General features: G+C 38.9%; 1 long non-coding RNA gene across 1 annotated transcript in view; it reads left to right on the forward strand.

Annotated features, from left to right (window-relative positions):
• Positions 1-289: 289 nt before the first annotated feature.
• Positions 290-21,273, forward strand: part of LOC308062954 — a 52,219-nt gene continuing 31,235 nt past the window's right edge. The window contains exon 1 of the long non-coding RNA XR_013927765.1: positions 290-20,899. This is a non-coding gene — a long non-coding RNA (uncharacterized lncRNA). The remainder of the gene's footprint in view (positions 20,900-21,273) is intronic.

A 21,273-nucleotide genomic window follows, 5' to 3' on the forward strand; every position in this document is an offset into this window, starting at 1 on the left:
ATGCAAATGCTCATTTTCCCATGAATGGGACCTGTAAATTACCCTGGCTGCTGATACCACAGTCATTCCTGACAATATATTTTTTAAATAAACCCACACCAATTCTAAAGATAATTTCACTTTCCTGAATGCTATCTGACTGTACCTGAAGATGCAAAAACTGGTAAAATTACACAGGTATATTCAGGATTCTTGGGAGGGCAGTTTCTAGTTATGTAGTTATGTTTCTTACCTTTTATTCATCCTTTCCGGGGGGGGTGGGGGGGGTGTGGGGTGGCGCGTGGGGAAGAAAAAATTCTATAGGATTTTGAGGAGATCCAGAGATCCATTTCCTTATGAAATACTGCAGAATATAACAGGATTTGGCAAGGTTCAGTTGACAGACATAGAAATGTAACCAAGCACAGAAAACAAACCAGTAGACAGTAAGACAAAAGAAGTTCTTCATGTTTGCACAGCTACAAACATGGTTTCAATGCTTTGTGCTGATGACAGATTTGCCCACAGAAACTCAATGGTTGGCTCAAACACATATGTAAACTGGGAGTTATGTGAAGAAGTGTCACTCCTCCAAACTATTACCGTAGTATCAACTGGAAGACAGCTGCATGCACCATTTTAGGTGTAAAGCCCTTTGCACAAGTCTAAAATACTATATTTGTGAGCAAGACCATGTTGTCACATCTCTTTCTAAAAGTATTAAAAACTCTTTCACAAGGAAGGAGTCAGCACTGACCCTAAGTGAAAGGAAACAGTCTGTTCCCACAGACCAGAGCCCAGCAAGATGACGAAGCCAACTGAAACACAAAAAGAAAATAAACTTAGCAAAACTGATGAAGGAAAAGCTGGGGTAAAGCAGTTTTTGTAACAACAAACAGCACTTTCTCCTTCCCTCTGTGAAGCTAAAAACCTGTCAATCCCTAATGATATACATATGTGCAAGCATTTACACACACTTCACATTTTCCTATAGCTATACAGCAACGATTGCAACACAAGCATCTCAAATCACCAGTAAACAACTAAAGGAAACATTACCAAACCTCGTATCCCACACAGGTTTTTTTTCCATTCCTGAAGTGTCTCTCCTTCCTTTCCCTTCGCTTTTGCTAACCCTGTTGTAGTGTATATAGCTCATTTAATCAGGCAACAGGGCTTAAACATATAGGAAAATGTATCTTTACTATCAAAACACAGATGAAGGAAACAAAAATAAAAGGTATAATATTCTGGAAGGAAGTCTCCAAATGCTATTCCCTTGAAAGCAGAAGGAAAACATCTTTAAAAACATGGCACAAAAAAACTGCTAGTTAGTAAGTTTTCTTTAATTCTCCACATTTATGGCTCTCTAGTACCGCGTTTGAAACAGTTCATTGGCAAGAGGGTGACAATACTCTTGTCAAAGATGATTCTCCCTTCACAAGGTTTCCTGCATATTTTACAAAGATACTCTGCTGCTCCCAGGGGCCTGCAGGAACCACACAGACACCTCATAAACAGTTCTGAAAACAATTACAACCTGTAAGCACCCAGTAGCTAATTTTCTACCTCAGCCTCCTGGCACTATTATGTACTATTGTGGGGTCTGATTTAGAGAAGTAAAATAAAATAAAATAAATCAGTAGGGCATATTCTAGGGAGGCACATATTCTGTTGCAAGAGCTAGTTTATTTCAAAGTCTTCAGTATGAGACCAAAACAGCAAAGAGTATTTAAAAGAAAAGAGAACAATAGATAGGACTCTGGAGTAGACCATGAGACTGTCAATTCTGCTGTCCTACCTCTGGCATCAACAAACTGACAGTGCTCCAGATAAAGGGAAAAACATACCCAAACAATCCTCATTAAACACCTGTAAAATAGACATGCAAAGAGGAAAAATTCTTTCCTGTTCCCTGTGGCAAGCAGCTTATATTCTCAAGTATTACATTTGATAGGCCTTTTCTTAGCTTGCATAACCACAAATTACATTACTGTCCATAAAAATATCCTGAATGTATAATGGAAAATCCCATTGTAATTCCTAAAATGATAGGGGTTCGGCAGAGTCTTAATGGTATTTCAAAAGCATTTCTACATAAACAGAGGTGGAATGAGATTACATTATATTTAACAAGCTTACTGCATGGCTTGTTGGTTATATTTTTTTCTTAATTACAGGTGCAATCCTGCAAAGTGCTACACACTGACCTCAGACTAGCAAAACCTGTTCAGCACTTTCTTAATCCTAACTAGTTAAAAAATTTGTATGTATGTTTAGTGCAGACAGGCCAGAAAGATTATCACCACGCAGGATTGAGCTCTAGGAAACCACTTTGGTCTACTGTGTTTTTTCTGCACAGCCTAAAACAAAACCTTGCAAGAAAAGGCCCAATTCATAGAAGACAGAACAAATGCCTATGGAAATATAAATAAAATGCAAAGTACATTCCATGTTGGTGGCTTTTAAGTATATATCAAATCAAAAGGGATATTCTCCTCCAAAAAGGTCACACAAAATTGCCACAACTGAAAAAGGCTCACAAGAGTCTTTGAGGCAAGGAGTTCATCAGACAGCAGCCCAAGGCACTGGTTAGCAGTTACTCAACCATAGCTAATAAAAGATTAGGTGGGTATACGAATTTAGCTGGACTATAAGTACTCTCATCCAAATCTGTAGTGTAAAACTCAGCCAAGCTGCTCCTCAAACACTACAGCTGTTGTTTCTTACTTCAGATCTGCCCAGATGAAGGTCAGCCTCCATGTAAGCAGAACAGAGCACCGTGGCAACCATCACACAGATCACACTAGATAATCATCAAACGAACAGTTTGGAGACTAGGCCATAGGATTTCCTTTGCCTCTGCCTACCCACCCACCCATCCCCTACCACAAATACATTCTAACTATGAAGCTACAGAGACACATTTTCCTTCACGCTTCTTTCTCTTACTATTCTTCTTCATCCAGAGGTGAAGAACACCCTTTTTCACCTCAGCAGAAAAAGCCTCATTTGAAGAAGCTACCCTAGGGGTGGAAGAAGAGGATTTGAGCTCTGCTAGGCTATTACAGGCAGTAAGTATGGGTAGCCCTTTCCTTAATTTTACATTGTGCAGCAGTTGGGATTTAAAAGGCAAGAGTAAGTCCTGCTCAGTTGTTTGAAAGGTTTTTTCTTCAGACATATGATGAAGAAAAGGTTTCAGGTGAAGAACCCCAGCTGGACAGCATGCCATCCTGCAGAGCAAGGCTCACTGAGTATTCATCCTTAGGATCTCACAGGGAGGGTTCTAACGTTCCTCAGCACTGTGAAGAGAACCTTTCACAGGTCCAAAGGCCTGGCATCTTGAAGGATCTCACTCAAAGGTAGGAATTATGGACTTCTTTTTTCTTCTTTAAATGCTAATTGTTGGGAACATTTACAGCTGGCTCTAAATAAACACAGAAGGCAAATGGCATTGCAAGCTGTGTGTTTGTGTTTGCACTGCAGAGGAGCAATGAGCAGATTGGCAAGTTTTTCCTAAGTGATCTTGAAATGGAATAACATTGATGCCACATGCATTATGCAAAAGTGGATGAATTGATTAGTGGGTCACAAAATTCCAAAGACCCATTATACAGCTTTCTTTAAATAATTAAGCACAGGAAAACGTACTACTCCTGCAAAGCTAACTAGGATCATCTTGCTACTTAGAAGATTCACTGTGTATTTCATTGCCAAAGAAAAAGCTAAGCAGGTTCCCATTGACTTGGGGCGTTGCCCTCAGTTTCACAGGCACTGTGATATTTATTCAAACATATCCTCATCTAGTGTCAACAAGCATTGGCCTCCCCACACCATGACTGTTCAGTGGGACCTTTTCTTTCTCAAGGATTTGGCAGCAATTCATTTGTGAGTGTGAGCAGGGAGCGCAACTGATTTGTTTTTCTAAGCATTTCCCATAGGTTCAGGGTCAGATTTTGTGCTTTATTTCTTGGCAACAGTATCATATAACCAAAAAAATTCAAGCAGTTGGCACAGAGAAAATATTTCAGTTTGATTTTTTATTTTTTTTTTTTACCCAGAACTGGCAATCACGCCATAAGGAGTTATGTTAAAATTCAGCTATTTAGATAGAGTCCTTTTCATATCAGCTTTCCTAAAAGGTTCAAGTGTTGCCAAGTTTTAAGAAGCTATGTAGTAGCCCAAGGAATTGAATTACTTAAAGCTTAAAAGACAGAGCTATTAACCAGCACCTTTCTGACGCCAGTAGGCTTAAGGAAGCCAGTACACATGAAAGAGTGACCCTACTTGTCACCTCAGCAACATTTTTATGAAGGCACAAAAATGAATGCCACAGCCTGTATCTTCCTAAAAGCTATTCAGACTAAATAAGTATTGCCATTTTTAAAGATAATTCCTTAAGAAACACACACCATATTTAAAAAGAATTCACCTAGCTATAAAAATAAAAGAAAAATGTATCAACTGCATTTCACTAACCAACAGGTACTTTGAGATTATTAAAGGACAACAGGGAAAAAAATTACATGGGTACAACCTTACTTCTAAAGTTACTAACCTGATCTCTGACAGCGAACAAGATTTGGAGGGATTTAAAAGATCTTCTGTATTTTAGAAGATCTATGTCAATGTTGAGAAGAGTTGGTGTCTGTGTTTTGATTTTATTTCTCAATTAGCTTTTTCTTGAACTTATTGTGCATCAATGTATTTCAGTTTCTCATCACCTCTTAATCAGATTGCTATCTTATTACCTGATACAGAAATAAAATACCCACAGAAATCAAGTCAGGGCAAAGGGTCAGGAGGGGTCAGTCCTGGATAACTGGTATGTCTGTCTAACTCATATCAGGGCACGAGATCATTTTCAAGAAATGAATCTGAAGAGTCAAAAAATGGACTCATAAAGGAAAAAGGATTTTATTTAACTCAGCCAATCAAGCTGCATTAATTGGTTAAATAACTACAATTACCTGAAGTTTGCCATTTCCCATCACTATTTTGAATTTTCAGGAAAAGAAGCCAAATGAACCGTTCTGATGTTTTTGGATAATATTCTCTCTAGTTTTCATCCAGCTCTATAGAACAGGATATTTAAATCACAGCTGCTCTTTTTCTTCTAACAAATCAAGTGCAGAGATATACACGGCTGGAGTCTGTACAGATCACCCTTTCCTCTGGGGATTTTTACGAATGTTCAATAACCTGCAAGTAAACCATTTCCCATGGTTAAGGATCATACAAAGGATACTTCTAAGTTTTTGCCCTTCCATCAGCATCTATTTTCATGAAGCATGTATGAACTTAAATACCTTGGGCATGTCTGCCTCTCCATCAAATGTGGCTTAAATCAACCCCTAGGTTCAAAAGTTATGAGGCAAGGTGTTAGTCTCTCACATACACACTCAGAATGTGACTGTAATCTCATTTCCTTAAGGATACACCAAAGACCAAACTTACAATAACATTGCATGTATAACATCTATGTATATCAGCCACAGGAGACCCTGAGACTTGATGGGGGTTTTCCGTAGCACTGTTGAAACAGTTTTTTCCCCACACACAGTTGTACTGAAAGCATTTTCATTACTAACTCAGAGCAATCTGTTGTTAATACGCACTGCTGCAAGGAGACAACTTCCTAAGGGATTGAATTTAACTGTAATGGCAACAGACCTGTGAGAGAATAAGCTGAAGACTATCTCATAAGTTGATTCACTGAATTATTTCCAGGATGTTCTTATAATCTAGCTTTGGGGTCTCTTCTGAAGGAGAAAGCTCTTTTCAACAAAAGAAAATAAATATAAACCCCCTTCTCTGCCTTCCTCCTTTGCCTCATCAGTAGCAACAAAACAGAGCAGCCACAGGCCAGCACTGTTATATTTTACAGAAAAACATCACTGCAAACTGTAGACATACAGCACTAAATCAGTTATCGCCTTCTCTTCTTTTTCAAACTTTTGTCTTACATTTTATCCTGGTTTTGGCTGAGATAGAGTTACTTTTCTTCCTAATAGCTGCTGTAGTGCTGTGTTTTGGATTTAGGATGAGAATAATGTTGGTAACACACTGATGTTTTAGTTGTTGCTAAATAGTTTTTACACTAAGTCAAGGACTTTTCAGCTTCTCACACCACCCCACCAGCAAGCAGACTGGGGGGCAGCACAAGAAGCTGAAAGAGGACACAGCTGGGACAGCCAACCCCAACTAACCAAAGGGACATTCCATACCACATGGTGTCATGTTCACTATATAAACTAGGAGGAAAGCTGGCTGAGGGCCACTGCTCGGGAACTGGCTGGGTATTAGTCAGTGGGGTGGTGAGGAATTGCACTGTGCATCACCCATTCTGTATATTCTTTTATCGTTATCATTTTCCCTTCCGTTTCTGTCCTATTAAAACTGTCTTTATCTCAGTCCATTAATTTGACGTTTTCCCCCCCAATTGTCTCCTCCATCCCACTGCTGGTGTTGGGGGCGTGGGGGGGTAGTGAATGGCTGTGTAGTGTTTAGCTAGCTGTCAGGTTAAGCCATAACATATTTGCACACATAATTACACCATCCACTTTACCAGATGTTTTGCTCCTGTAATCTGTGTGAGTTCTCATTGTTCAGCAGGAGAACAAGGGACAGAGCACTCCCATCATGTCACAGCACGATCAGGTTCAGAGTGAAATTAAATATGTCTGTTATCCTCCCACTCCCTCCTGTGCTATGATGCATGTGATCATTTCCCCAATGCAAAAGGCAGTTCGACCTGCATGGAAATCAATTTGATTGTAGGACTTTACAGGCCTGTGCTGGAGGACTTAAACTTTTCACAGTTTTTTACTCCAGAAGCATAAGCCAAGTAAAAATCCCCTTCTATTTCTCTTCTACTTAACCCTTTTCATGCAACTTTAGTGGTCGCCTGCATACAGATGTGCCAATTTCCAGCTGGAGAAACTACAGCTCAAAGCTGTTCATGCTGCTGGAGTCTCAGTACATGACTGTAGTAACCCTGGCATATTTGAATATTTGAATGCTTGTGTTTCTTTCTTGCAATATGATTTTTTTATTTAGAAAATTGTTAATTATAGCAAAAAAAAAAAAAAAAATAAACGAACTCAAGACTTAACAATAAAATCTTGGGAGTAGAAACAAAGTATTCATTTGACCAGAAGCAATTGCTTCATTACTATTTTCAGTTTAAGAATAACAACAGCAAAACCTCCAGGTTGTTTTGGGGTTTTTGTCCTGTGTAAAGACACAATTCTTTTCAGGATGGCAGCATTTTTCCCAGAACATGAAAATGATTTCCCATGCCCTCTGAAACACCACCTCTCCTGGCTGTTTAAAGTTAAGCAGGTGCATAAAGCTCACTGATTTCCTCGTAACCTGAGCACAAGTAGGATGCCTTGATGAAATGCATCCAAAATGCTTCTTTACAAGAAACCCATGATTATGGAGTACACAGGCTAAATCACAATGAAATGACTGATGAACAAGTTAACCACCAGCTTTATAAAGAAAGAAAAAAAAAGGTAAAAAAGGTCAGTATAAATTCCAGAGGTCCTTTATAAGCTGTAATTAATTATGTTATGGGACTCTAGTTGCTTCCAGCAAACTAAATGTTACAGTGCCCATAATAATGCATTTCATATGTCATTCACCTTTTGATTAAAAATTGGTCCTCTTGTAAGGTTATTGTTTTCTGCCCTGTGACCCCAGCTTCTCTACTCTCAAACTGGAAATTCCACATGTTGCTTTCTTCAGCTATACATAGGGAAAAGATGATGCCACTTTGCAGAGCATGTTCAGCATTTTGACAATGGAAGAAAATGCAGTGTTTGGAACCTTCATCTCGGAGGGAATGGAGTCCCAGGTATGGACAACTTCAACTGAAGTTTTTCCAGCCTTCTCTAATAAAAACATAGATGGACTTCTCCTTTGCTGACAGCAAAAAGTGATAATCAAAAGCTGAGCTGACAGACACCTGTCAGGCAAATGAAAGAGAAAGGTGGGGAGTTTAAGCCCATTAAACTCATTGGTTTGTGGAATAAATCTGGATAAGACAACACAAATAGCAATTTGTTGTGGCAGGTCAGCTTTTGAAACCACTGGCAGTCATATCCATAGCTGGTTCACTGCCTAAAAACTCAAGCTCTCAGCCAGAAATTCCTATCCTACCCTATCCAACACAATTGTTACTTGTGTTACCAGCAATTGACATGAGACTGTGATGCAGCTCAGCCACTGTGGTGTTTGTCATCAGGTTATCATCTCAACAACACCAATAAACCTGACTTAAGAGTGCAAGTCTTTTCTTTTGTTACATGTTTCAATAAAGAAAAGTCCCCACTGGAGAGTAGGAGGATGATGAAAACATGGGAGAGTTGAATGACTGCTCATACTTGCTAAGAAAAGTTTGAAATAAAGGTGGTGTTAGATATGGGAGGCTTGATTTTCATTTTAAATAGTAACAGATATTGTTTCATGTTTTAAACAGCAGTGATGTTTAACATTAGCAGGGAGTTTCCAGGCAAATGAAAGACAGAATATAAGTATGTGCAGTGGGTGGATACCTAGAATCTGGGGAGAGTGTGGCATGTGCAATAATCACCAAAATCCACCTGCTCTATTTCCTGCTGTAAACTGGCCAGGTGAACTCATCACCTTTCTCTGCAAGACTCCTTGACCACCATTAAAGGTCATGTAGTGCTGAAGTCTGGGCAGCTCAGGCCTAGTTACAATTTTGAGAAACTTTATTCAGTGGTTTGAAGTGCTCATACCAGAGGAAAAATTTCAGCTTGCTGGTGGAGGCCCACTATAGCTAAGGAGAAAAATAGCATTGTGGGAACAGTGCCAGAAGAGGAGATTGGTGCTCAAACAGATTTGGCCTGAGAATGTCAAGTAGCTTCTCTCACCTTCCCATCTATAATGCTGAAATGAGTGTTACCAGAATTACAGGGACGCTGTGAAGTGAAATCCACACAGGTTCTAAAAAAAAGCACTTAGAGGACTTCAGCTGGAAGGCATGACAGAAATTAAACACTTTTTTATTATTTTTCTCACTCACTCAAAGAAATATCTGAGAAGAAAGCCAACATTTTATAGGACTTATAAAAACATAAGAAACCTGATTCATTTCCCTCTCAGGTCAAAAGGAGTGTTTTCCACTGGCTGCCACGTGAGCAAGATTTGGACCAAAAGGCCTGTAACAATTCCTTGTAAATAAAGTCCCTGAAACAACTTACAAGTAGATGGCTGCTATTTGCCTTGGCTTTCACCAACCTTTCACTACAGACACAAGAAGAGGAGGATAATGAATCTGTCCAGAGATAAATATCTGCATACTAATTTATCTTCCTCTGTTAACACTGAGAGCAAGAACGATTGGTAATTTTGCGGACTGAATTTTGTGGGCTCAAGTAGAATCAGAAAAACAACACTGCACAGGCCCATCTGTCTACGAAGAAGCTTCTCAGCTCCAAAGAGATGAACACTTCAAATCACTTCTCTACAGTATCTTCAAGTACCACACTTCCACCTCACAGTACTTAATTGTTTTAACTCACTTTAGCTGATTTCAGAAGTCTGGTGAACTAGAGGATATGTTTACATTTCAGATGCAAGTTTATTTCCCAAACATTGTTCTGCCAGCACTGGAAACAAAAGCCCTGCTTTCTGGAAGTAGGCCAACCTCTCAGTACTTGAACTCCATTCACAAAGTGCTAAAGGAAGTTCAGCCACTGCATATATTTGCTCTGAATAGCTTTGCTGCTATTTCAGCTGGAAAAGACTCTACATGATTTGAGTATATATCGAATTAACATACTCTGCATTGTCCTGAAAAGATATCACTGCCCTGTCACACGCATTGTTCTGCTGCATTATCTAGGGAGTTTTTCTGCCTGAAGAAATATTTGTGCCTTCTACTTAGATCCTGCTTTAGCTAATGCTAAAAATACAAGTAGTTGTTATAATGGTATTAATTATTCCCTCTTCAGCTCCATCACTCACCTACAAATACAACAAAGCAGCATCTCAGCATGGAATGCACATTGCCTATGTAGAATGGGACCCTTGAGGGTCCTCCAAATACCTCCTGACAAGAAGGTCAGAAGAGCCACTCTGGATCACACCAAAAGCCTACCCAGCCCAGTTCCCTGAGTCAGTGTGGGGGTACTCAGTGGGGACAGTACTCAGGGAAGACCCAGACTGGGGCCACCACCTGTCAAGAAAACACTCACAGCAGAGTAGGCAGCTGGGTTCAGTCACCTCCGGGAGAACCAGCAGAGCCAAGACTGGAGATGAAAGTGAATGAGTTGGGAAATTTACATGCTGCAGGGTAAGGACCACACCCCAACATGCTACCACTTCGTGGGAACAGTCCTTAGAAGTGCTTCTTGTCCCAGAAAGCAATACAATCACTGGGATGCTGACCTAGCAGCTACAGGCAACATGGTTGGGGCTGAATGAACCCAGGGAGAAGCACAGCCTCCACCTCCTGGGCAAAGACAAGCAGAACTAGCCCTCCACAGAAAAGATGGGGATGATTAGGACCAGCATCAGCTCCAGCTCATGAAACCCGAAGATTTCCCATCATTTTTTACCTCCCCTCCTTCCCTCTCTCCCTTTACCTTGTTTGGGTGTAACCATATCACTCAGTGTTGCTAACATAATGCTTCTGTTATAATAATAACTACGTTATTAACTAACGTTAATAACTAACTATAATAATAACTAGTTATAATAAATAACTATGATTGTTTTTTAAAAGGCGCTAATAGCCAGAGCTAATAGCTCAGAAAGAGGATAAGCATGTGATGGTGTTTCCATGGAATACTGCCCAGCCTTGAAAAAGCAGCACCTCAGCAGAAGAATCTCTGGGCTTAGGAGCCTTCAGCAGACATATTTGCTCTCATGAATTTACCTAGTCTCTTCTCAGTCCCATGTAGGTACCTAAATACATTTTAGAACAAGTCTGTGTGACTAGTCATGATACATGGAGGCTAAGTGACACTTTTCAAAAAACTAAATCCTCTCTGCACCCTGAACTAGACAAGATGTCCCACTCGGGTCTCCCTTCATCAAGTTAAACCACATGGAGACCTCTAATATCCCAGCAGGCAGAGACAGCCACTCACTGGGATATCACCACACAACCCAGTGTGGCCAGAACCACAGGTCAGTTCCCTTCTTCAGCTTCTATGATTCTCTGTAACAACCTAATTTTTACCTCCATTTGAGGTAAAACATACAGGAATGCTTTCACTGTTAAGAAAAAACACTGAGACAAAACTAAAAAATCTTCCTAAAAATGTTTCAAGATTTCTGACCTGCATTCTGTTTTTCCTATAGTTAGCTATAAATTAAGTCTGCCTGTGAATTTTGCTGTTTTATTGATTCATGACTACAGAACGTGTCTTGAATGTAGGGGACATAAAAGGATTAGTGATGAAAAGGAAAACACATATAACATTTTTCAGTGTCTTAAGTTTTAATCACCAGGAAACAAAAAATAAATGAGCTATGGGCATTGTATAATTGCAATAAATTTTGAGAAATGAGTAGTGTCCAGAGCAAACCAATTAAGTTTAATAATTTCGTGCATCAGAGACTAGGAGGATGGGAGGAGTGGGACAAATCTAACAAATTACTGATGAATATAAAGTTTTTAACTGCAGAAAACAATGTTTAAATTAATATGACACACGATGATACTTCTGGCTGCCTTTCTAATTGATTCTTTTTGTTAAATCAAGAGGAACTTATGCACAATAAGCAGTTGGTGAGCGGCTATCCCCTACACAGGGATAATAGTTAACTTTAGCCAGGCACACAGTAGCTTATTGATAAAAAAAAGTCTCTTTGTTAATTTAGTGGGGCTTTGCTCATGGGTTTTCTAGTTTAAGGTCCTATGTAACAGTAAGCAAAGACCAAGGGATCACAGTACTCTCCAAAGCTAAGAGCCACCAAAAAATTTAACCACTATTTGGCTCACATGCATTACTTTTCCCTCCAAGTGAAACCGGGAGCAAATGCAATAAAAGGAGAGAGTCAGGTACTTTTCTCTATTTGCTTATTAATTCTTACACACATCACAGTAAGTATCAAGCCAACAAGAAGAGTGGCTTACATTATAGCATTATCCAAGCAAAGCAATTCTTGAAAATCCCATTGCCAAATGTGAAACATTTGATTTCATTAGGTTCCACATTAGAGCCCTGATTTTCAAATCACTTCTGAACTGAGAAGCCAACTAAGAGGGCATGAGAGGAGTCTAGATGTATAAAACAATGATTGCTTTACACAGAGACATACAAGGAACTTCTGACCTCCATTCTACAAAGTTTGTCTTTAGTATTAAAATGAGCAAGTCCAATTGGCTAATTCTTTTAGCTACTTTCCTAGCTGTCCAGAATTTATTTTTTTATTATTTAAAAAAATATGGTAAACATCTATCTTTTGATCATAAACAGAGTGTAACAATTCAGAGCTGTCAAGAACACACCTGGAATATCACTCAGAAACTGCCTGTTCGAGACTGTGAGGTGTCCAATGACAATAAATTATATGTCAGCACTCATAATCATTTCATTCCTTGTACATCAAAGGGAAGGCAACTCAGATATCATGAGACCAGAACTGACAATCAGGAAATCCTGTCAAGTTCTATCATTCTATCTGCCCCGTTTACTGTCCTTGAACACAAAGTGGAAGATCATTTGCTGTAACATTATTTGGAAAAGTAACAGTGACATTTCATTTCACCCTGGGCAAGCTCAGGAGCTCGGCAGAGCTAAAAGATATGGTGCCTTCACAGAAGAGAATCGTATTTGTGGGCACAGAAAGCCACACAAAGGTATTTTCAACTTCTGCATTATCCAGCAGGTGCTACATCTCATTCCAGCAACTCAGTCAGAAATTCTTTGTGTAGGGGAATAAACATTGAAAAAGATTCCTTTCCTCCCCTTGCTCAACTTGTAAAGAACTTCCCACCTAAAGAATGCATTTGGTCCTTCTTGAATACTTTACTTTTTTCTAACGGTTTATGAGAAAAGAACACCATGTACATTAGTGAATTATGATCAAAAGTATATAAACAAAGCAAATTGACTTTATATTTCCCACTTTACAGAAGAAACAGCTGAAACCATCCTTTCAGCATATAATACAACATACTACTCATCTCACCTTGCAGCTCATAAAACCTTGTATAGATCACTTCTTTAGCAGAATTTCACCAATAAATCACTGCATATCATTAAGTTAATTACTGTTATAAGAGAGATTAATGAGAAAGTTACTAGACCAAACCTGGAATTCAAATTGGCCTACTTTAAGAGTTAACCATCTTTCCAAGAAAAAAAAAACACCTATGGCAATATAGAGAAATGCAGAGTTAAACTCCAACAATTTATGTCACAGTGAGAAATCGGAAAGTTGAAGGACCAGGGTGGATCCCAGAGGCCTCCCAAGCCACACTGAGTGTTATTCCCCAACATGAGAGTTGCAGAAGAAAGGAGCCCACCCTTTTCAAAACCTAAAAGGGTTGTTCTCTCAAAGCAAGAGGATCATTCTTTTAGCCATGATTGTTCAAAGTTGCATCCCTGTCAACCCTGTGATAAACTGAATTTTATCAGTTCAGGTCCTTGCATACTCCTGCTTCTTGATTCAAAGCTTTTCAAAAGGTTTTACAAGTGAAATTAGTTTCAAAACCTGTTAAAAGGAGTATAAAACAGGTTGTGAGGAGGTGCAGCTGCCCTAAGCACTGGAAAAGAGGTCATGAAGATTTCCTGATCTATGTTGGAAATTATCTCTAGACCATAAGGGTAATAGTAATTAAAATAGGACACAGACTGTGTCTTTTAAAGTTGAAGAGTCCTCTTCACATCTCAGAGAACACGATGCTTTATTTCTACTTACCTATCTATGAAATACTTCAGGCAAAGTAACTGTCATTAAAAAAAAAAATAGAATCAAAAAATAGAAAGTATGTTGATGGTGGTACCCAAACAAAACATTGATTGACTTAGAAGAAAGAAAGAGGAATTTCTTTACAAGAAAAATCATGTGTTATTTTTATCCTTCCACTGAACTGTGCTTTACATGTAATAATGCTTATTAAGTCCACATTACTCCTCCATACCCAAATCATGTCATTTTTTTTTTTTGCATTTACATCAGAGAAACAAAAATTATTATGTATCTTAATATCTAGGTACGCAAGATCTGTGAGTGCAGACTGTATTTAGGTGCTATTTTGAGGAAAAAAAATATTAGGAGCCTTTATATAATTACAGCTAATTAAAAATAAAACTTTTGAAAGACTACAGGGTTCTCTTCATGCGTGGGAGGTCCAGAACTGAGAAAGAAGAGGATGCCTAGTCACATTAGGATGCTAACAATGGGAAGAGAAAAGTGGAGCCAATTTCTTTATGGTGGAGCATGGACAAGGTATGCTGTGGTTTTTCTCAGCTAAAATTAGACATTACCTTAACTACTCTTTACTTTTATGGTCTGTGCTAATTATTTAGCATACAGGACAAACTTCATTTTTGCATCCGAGTTCAAACATACAACAAGAGGGGAAGTTCCCCATTGTTCAGCAAATTCTCTGCTTCCTATTGTTGTGCAGTGCTGGATTTTAATTTTGCAAGTTACAGTATCTTAACCATTTTTCACTTCACCTCTCATTTTACAGCTTCTGTTATGTGTTAAGGAAAATGTTTCTTTCACTGAAGTAGCAGCATACCAGCAGCTCCTGAAACTGCAAGATAAGAATTCTCACCTGACTACTCATAACGAATGAGACATGCGTTGCAGAATTCACCCATTTTATTCCAGGAAGAGAAAATGTGTGCACTGGGAGACAGAAACAGAAATGAGACATGCTGGCTGACCTTGGGCAAGTCACTTCACTTCTTTGTTTCTCTTTGCTGCTGTTTTCCTTGCTACCTTTAGTTTGTCTCATCCAATTAAAGAAACCTGAAGCAGGAGTGCTCTTTGCATTGTCAGCATATCTAGCCAATAAGGTGGTGACCTCACTTGGATACAAAAGTAGTAAGTAATAACCGTGACGACAGTTTACAAGTGATGCTCTGCATTTCTAATACTCTGGCTAAGAAATGTTTCAATAACTTATTAAAGTATACGTGTAAATTCTTCTTTACAATGGAAAGCTGCTCTTAACTCTTGTCAGCTTTAACAGAACTTAAGAGCTTAGATTTTCACCCTGACGACTTCTCCTGTAAGGCTGTTGCAGAAGTCTACTGCTCCACTGATCTGAGAAAAACTCTTCTAATTACAAACCCAAATGCACTCTTGGACAACTCTCACCCTTCACTCTTACACCAGCAAGGTCTGCTCCTCTAGTGTTCATGCCTGTGCTGTATTTAGAAACAAATCACAACTCTTCTAGGCCTATGTTTTACTAGGTGAAAGAGGTCAAACTCTCCTCTGAGTTACATGTTAAGCCTCCATTAGAACCTCTGCTTTGAGCTCTAATCCATCACCCATGCAATCATTATAACCTAATCCTGGACTTCAGGTCCTATTAAACTAGGTCAAAAATCTTTCAGTTCTCTATGGCCAGACTGGCAGGGTGACCAACTTTGCATCTCCATACACTTCTCCCCAAAACAGAAGAAAGGGGACTGTGTCCTTGCTCCTGAAATCCACTGCTCAGTGCCGTCCTTACCTGCCAGCACTCAGCACCCACCCCAGGAAGGGAATAGAGAGAAAGCTCCCCTTTCAGGATATGCTCTCTTCCTTCCATCTTGGGATTGTCTGCATAACTGGGTCTAGGGTACAGAAGTTGTTGGGACTGATGGCACAAAAAAAAGCACAAAGAGCCAAGAAAGAAACTTCAGCTCAGAGGAAAATACTGTCCCATGTTATATATTTGTAGTAGGAAGGATGACTTTCAAATGCCCATCAGAAGAAAATTTATATTATGATCTTTTCTTTCTCTGTCCTTTCTATTGACAGCATATCACTTTCAAACATGCTAATTTTGCTGGGTGAAAACATATGCCCTTTTTAATACATTTGCCACACATAAGCCTTGTTAATTTAGGATTAATGTTGCTGAAGTAATTAAAGTGACCTTATGCAAAACACATGACTATAGTTTCATACTGAAGTCCTACTGGTTATCTGTGGGGCTAAGTTCAGCCTAGTGGTATTAACAGTTGGGCTGGCTTTAGCTTTACAGCTTCAGAGGTCTTCAAAACTCACTTTAAAATAAAGGTCTTCCATTAAATCTTCCAAAGACAAATAAATGTCAGTTGGTTGTTCCCAGCAGCTAACTGTGAGAAGCACAAACTCTTCAGTAAAGCTTAGAGAGTCAAAGATCAGACAGAAACCAAGGATGCAGAAATCATGGTATGTTCCCTCTTAATTTCAACAGCTACCAAAAAAAGGTAAACAGAAATGATTCACTGGGTAGAGGTGCACTAAAATTGCTATCAGATACATATTGTCACATATATTAACTTTGAATTTGGTATGAATATCTTTGCATCTAAAAAAAATATCAAAATAACTCTCCACTATACTGCAGAACAGCACTTTTAGCATGAGAGAGAATTGTTTAGCAAGCAACTGCTGCCAGATCAATAATTTATCAAGTACAAACTATGGTTATTTTCATGTGGCTTCTCTAGTAAAAAAGAATCTGCTGGGAAATTTACATTAAAAGAAACTTCACAGAAAACCAAATGCTACTGCATGGGCAAGGACATAAAATACAACAAGTTGTTTTGTTCAATAACACTTTGGGTTGGTGGTCATTTAAAATGCTTTTCATACACAAAGCCAAAGATCAAAGTATTAATGGAAACAATTGCACAGCACAACTTGAGAGCACCAGAGCAATCATTTGCTAAGGCTAGAAAGTTTACTTTAAAATCGTGATTACACCAATAAAGCCCTACCAATTTTCATACTGCAAAATATTTTGACCTCCCAGGCTACTACCTAGGATTACTGTACCTTCTCCTAGGAACAGGATCACTGTTTCAAAGAATTCCCTCTTGAAGATACAAACATCAGCTTTGTCCACTTTTGCAGCTGACACAAAGAAGCCCATTCAATAAAATAGTGCCTTTATTTGCATATGGTTTCCAAGGTCTTTGTTCAAAACCAGCTCACAGCATAATAAGTGTCATCTGCTTTTCTCCTGGTCATTAAACCTGTACTCATTCACTGCATACAGCACCACCTTTGTTCACCTTCTTGGTATCAACAAAGCCAAAGAGGGATGGCCTGACCTCAAAAGGAGGCTACATTATTATAAATTTCAAAGCAGGGGTATTTCAAAGACTGTTGCCTAGGGTCACTTCTGATACAAATTCCAGACATTCATGTTGAATTTTGTAAGACGCTGCTATTCAGTCAAAGCCAAGTTCAAAAGAAGCATCCCGTTATGTGATATGTATGCTATTTCCTGATACAGAAGTCATTATTAGAAGAAGTGTACCCAGCAATGCACTACAGAACAAGAACCAGCATTGTACAGTTTTGCAATTAAAAGGAAAAGGGGTTTCATCTTTTCCAGCAGTTGCCTGCATAGATCGAGGGAAACAGGTATCTGAGTTATGGGATACTGAGTACCTTGCACCTGACTGGGTGACTGGCTGCAGAAATGGAGATGAAACCAGAACAAATCCTAGCTGCACAGACTTCACTGCTAGAAGAATGGTATTTGTGAAAAGCACATTTCTGCATATACACATTACAGCATCTATCAAAATAATGCTGTTGAAGTAGAGATGTCCTCTCCATACCTGTACACAGACAACCTCCGCGCAGTCCAGAGCCCCTCTTTCCATCCCAGGTCCAGAGCAAGATAAAACAACCTTGCTCCAGTGAGCTGTTTCTGATCTCTACTTGGAATTATCTGGTCAGGTTTTACAGCCATCCATTGCACTGCACTACAATCAACGAGTAGATCCTTGAACTGTAACAATCATTCCTAGTCTCCTTCAAATTCTTTATTAATATAGACATAATTAAACTGCTAAAACATAAAGACACAGCTTCTTTCTCACTTACAAATTCCCCTGAAGTATCTTGCAAAAATTGATGCCCTGAGAGAACACTACGCTTGCTTTTCTTTTTTGTTTTTCCCCTCTACCATCTAACTTTAACACACAAGACATGTAACAATGCCTGGGGCATCATCCCTGACTCTGGGAGTCTCCAGGCAATCTGCAGCCTCTGTGGTTCTGTTACAGGTGAGAGATGAGCAATAATAAAGGAACATTACAGTGTAGAACCTTTGGGGATTTTGCAAAGAGATCAAGTAAATAACTTTCATAAGCTTTAGAAGGAAAAAAAACCCCTCCCTACTACGCTTCATCTCATCAGGTTTCAGGCTTGAATAAAATGTTCACAGTGAAACCAAAGTCTCCCCAAAGCTCATCTGGGTTTGCAGTTTTGCTACTAAGTCATAACTCAGCTAAGACTGATTGAAAGCCCAAATGTATTTGAAAACACTTGGACCCACTTTCAAAGGACCCTGAGCTGATGGAGGAGTTTGTGCCTAAATTTTGGTGAAATTTAGTTATGTATGGTTTGGTACTGTTCAAAGATGATAGTGAAATTACTTCATATACAATTTCACATCATTGTAGTGAATATATTTATACAGCTGTAAGGCCTTAAAGGTGGATATTGGTGGTAACTTGAGGGTGAATTGCTTGCAATGAGTACATCTTCATATTTTTTCCTGTTAAGTGCATTATATTTTTTTGTCTTTATTGCAGTGTCACATAAGATCCTATTATTTTAGGTACTGCAAAAGCACCAGTGTGAGTCCTTGACTCATAATTTTTATTTTAAGTTGTGGAAGAACAGAATGTCTTTTAAAATAAGTGATGCTGAATAAGTGGCCATTTCAACAATTCTCCATTAGGTCAGAAACTGCTATTGCTATTGTAAACCTGTTCAACATGGATCAGTGTCTAATAAATGAGAGTGTTCAGGGGTTTTTAACTTGCATTGGAAAGCTTACAGCATAAGCAGATATCTTAGTATGTTTTGCTTTGTTAAACATTGTTCCGATTACCTAATGCAAAAAGCATTTTTTAAAAGGTACGTAAATAGAACCCCATTTGCAAAAGAAATTATGAAGGTTTGGGGGTTTTTTCCTCTTTTGCTTATCTGCCTTATGATTTCTAAGAGGTTTGACACCAAACTTCAACATACAACACTGCCTAGAGAATACTGGCTCATCTTTCGTGAGATGAACGTGCTGACAACATTAACTTCCCTTGACAGAAATAGGTGTGCAACAAACCCCTAGAAATTATACTGCAAATATATCCCTAAGAATCCTTCAGATTTCCTAAAGTAGAGTGGAAACTAGACATATGCTTAAAATCCCAAAAGTAATGTGTATTGTCAGCAAACAGGCTAAACTGCTGCTTCATGGGCAATGCAGGTAAAGCGCCCCTAAAATGACTGTACCAGCAGCAAAAAAGTAACAGTTACGACTTATGTCACATCACATCAAAACAGGTCAGATGATGCATTTTGTGGGGTTGTTTCACATATGACCCTACAAAATCACATGTCAAATGATGGATAAGATGATTTCTCAGGAAGCAGTATGCTCCAGGTAAAGCCAGGATTAAAGTGAAGGGTCATCTTCAACAAAGAAATATGTGACAGGATGAGATACCTTTTTCATTCCTCAGTCAAGCATGCCACTACGTAGATAAATGGCAAAAAGATACAAAATAACAGGAGTAATCAGAAAAGTCGTCAAAACAGAAAATACCAGTCCTTTTTCCTCAGTTTGGCTTGGAGTGAAAACAAGCTCAAACCAAATAAAATTTTGCCTAAATATTACTAAAGCATTGTAGACAGCAGTTGTAGATCTAGAACAGCCTATGGTTATATCCTTTACACCAAAGACAAACTGCAATAGGGGTAGGGCAAAGTTTGTAGGAAGTTGGTCCATTTTCATTAGTCCAATATAGTTTGCAAAGAGCATCCAAGTTTCAGGATACAAGCCTTCTTCAGTCATTCAGACCTTCATCCAACTTTCACTCCCTTTTAGACCCTAGAGCATCATGCACTCTAAAAGTGTACTTCAGACTGGGTCAGTAAAGTTTAGAGGCATAAAAAACCCTTAAATTCAAAAAACTGAACAAGAAATGGTGGCCTTTTCTTCAGGCTATGACCTAACAACACACACCTGGGCTGTTTTAACTACTGAAGACATGCAAATTAAATTCATTGTTGTTCTAAAAACTAACATCTCTCCATTTTAGTACACAAGAGTAATACCCTCTTCTAGTTCTGTGAACCAACAGCTAACCATCTCCCTGCAACTGGAAACAACAAACTCTTAGTTGGATAAAACCATGTTTTCATACAAGGGAATGCAAGCATAAATCTAACATCTGAGAAAAACTAATTCAACCAATTCAAATAAAACACTGTAGGAACAAGAGATGAAGTTTAAATAAGTGCTCCTCACTCAGTCATCACAACATACTCTGTCATCATTAATTCTAACATGATGATGTTGCCAAGGTGAAGCATCATCTTACCAACAATTACCTCTGGTATAAGGTCAAATTTCTTACAGTTTCTCATCTCTTAGGTACTACATTTTAAGACTAGATTTTTAACATGGATAATAGACCTGCACAGGAGCAGACAGCCTGAAATTCCTGCTTCACATCCTTTCCACAGGTCATCAGCCAAGGAGAGGCTGACAGAGGCAGGGGAAAGGCAGACCCTGGATTATATATACCCTTTCACTAGACATGAAGGGGCACAGACACATTTGGGGCTGTGACAGGACATTCATCATCCTGCTCCTGGAGAGAAAGAAGAGCCAATAATTGCTATTAAAAGAGGTACTTTGGAACACAAGCAGCTACCACTCAGGCTGCAGGTGACATTTGTCTGCTTATTCAAGGTATGATCTAACCCACAGTATTCACTCCAGTCCTATTTATCTTCCATAATGACATCAGGGAATCTTGCTCATGTCTGCAGAAGACTCTATGCCATACCACCAACACCTTACAACACTAATGTTGGCAACAGTATCAGCTGCAGGATGCTTGTAAATGCAAAGCTGGTTATCAGCTCAAGAGTAAGTGAAACCAAATTAATCATATATAATACACACACACACACACACAGAGTGATTAAAATGATATGTGTATTGGACAGATGTGTTTGTTTCTCCAAAGAAAACAGTATCCCAGGACAGTTATTAAAAACACAGAAAAGCCAATTGTCTTTTTATTACTTTCTATACTAAGGCCTTCTCCATTGTTCTACTAG

The sequence above is a fragment of the Falco punctatus genome (genome assembly GCF_963210335.1).
Source record: "Falco punctatus genome assembly, chromosome: 4".
NCBI lineage: Eukaryota > Metazoa > Chordata > Aves > Falconiformes > Falconidae > Falco > Falco punctatus.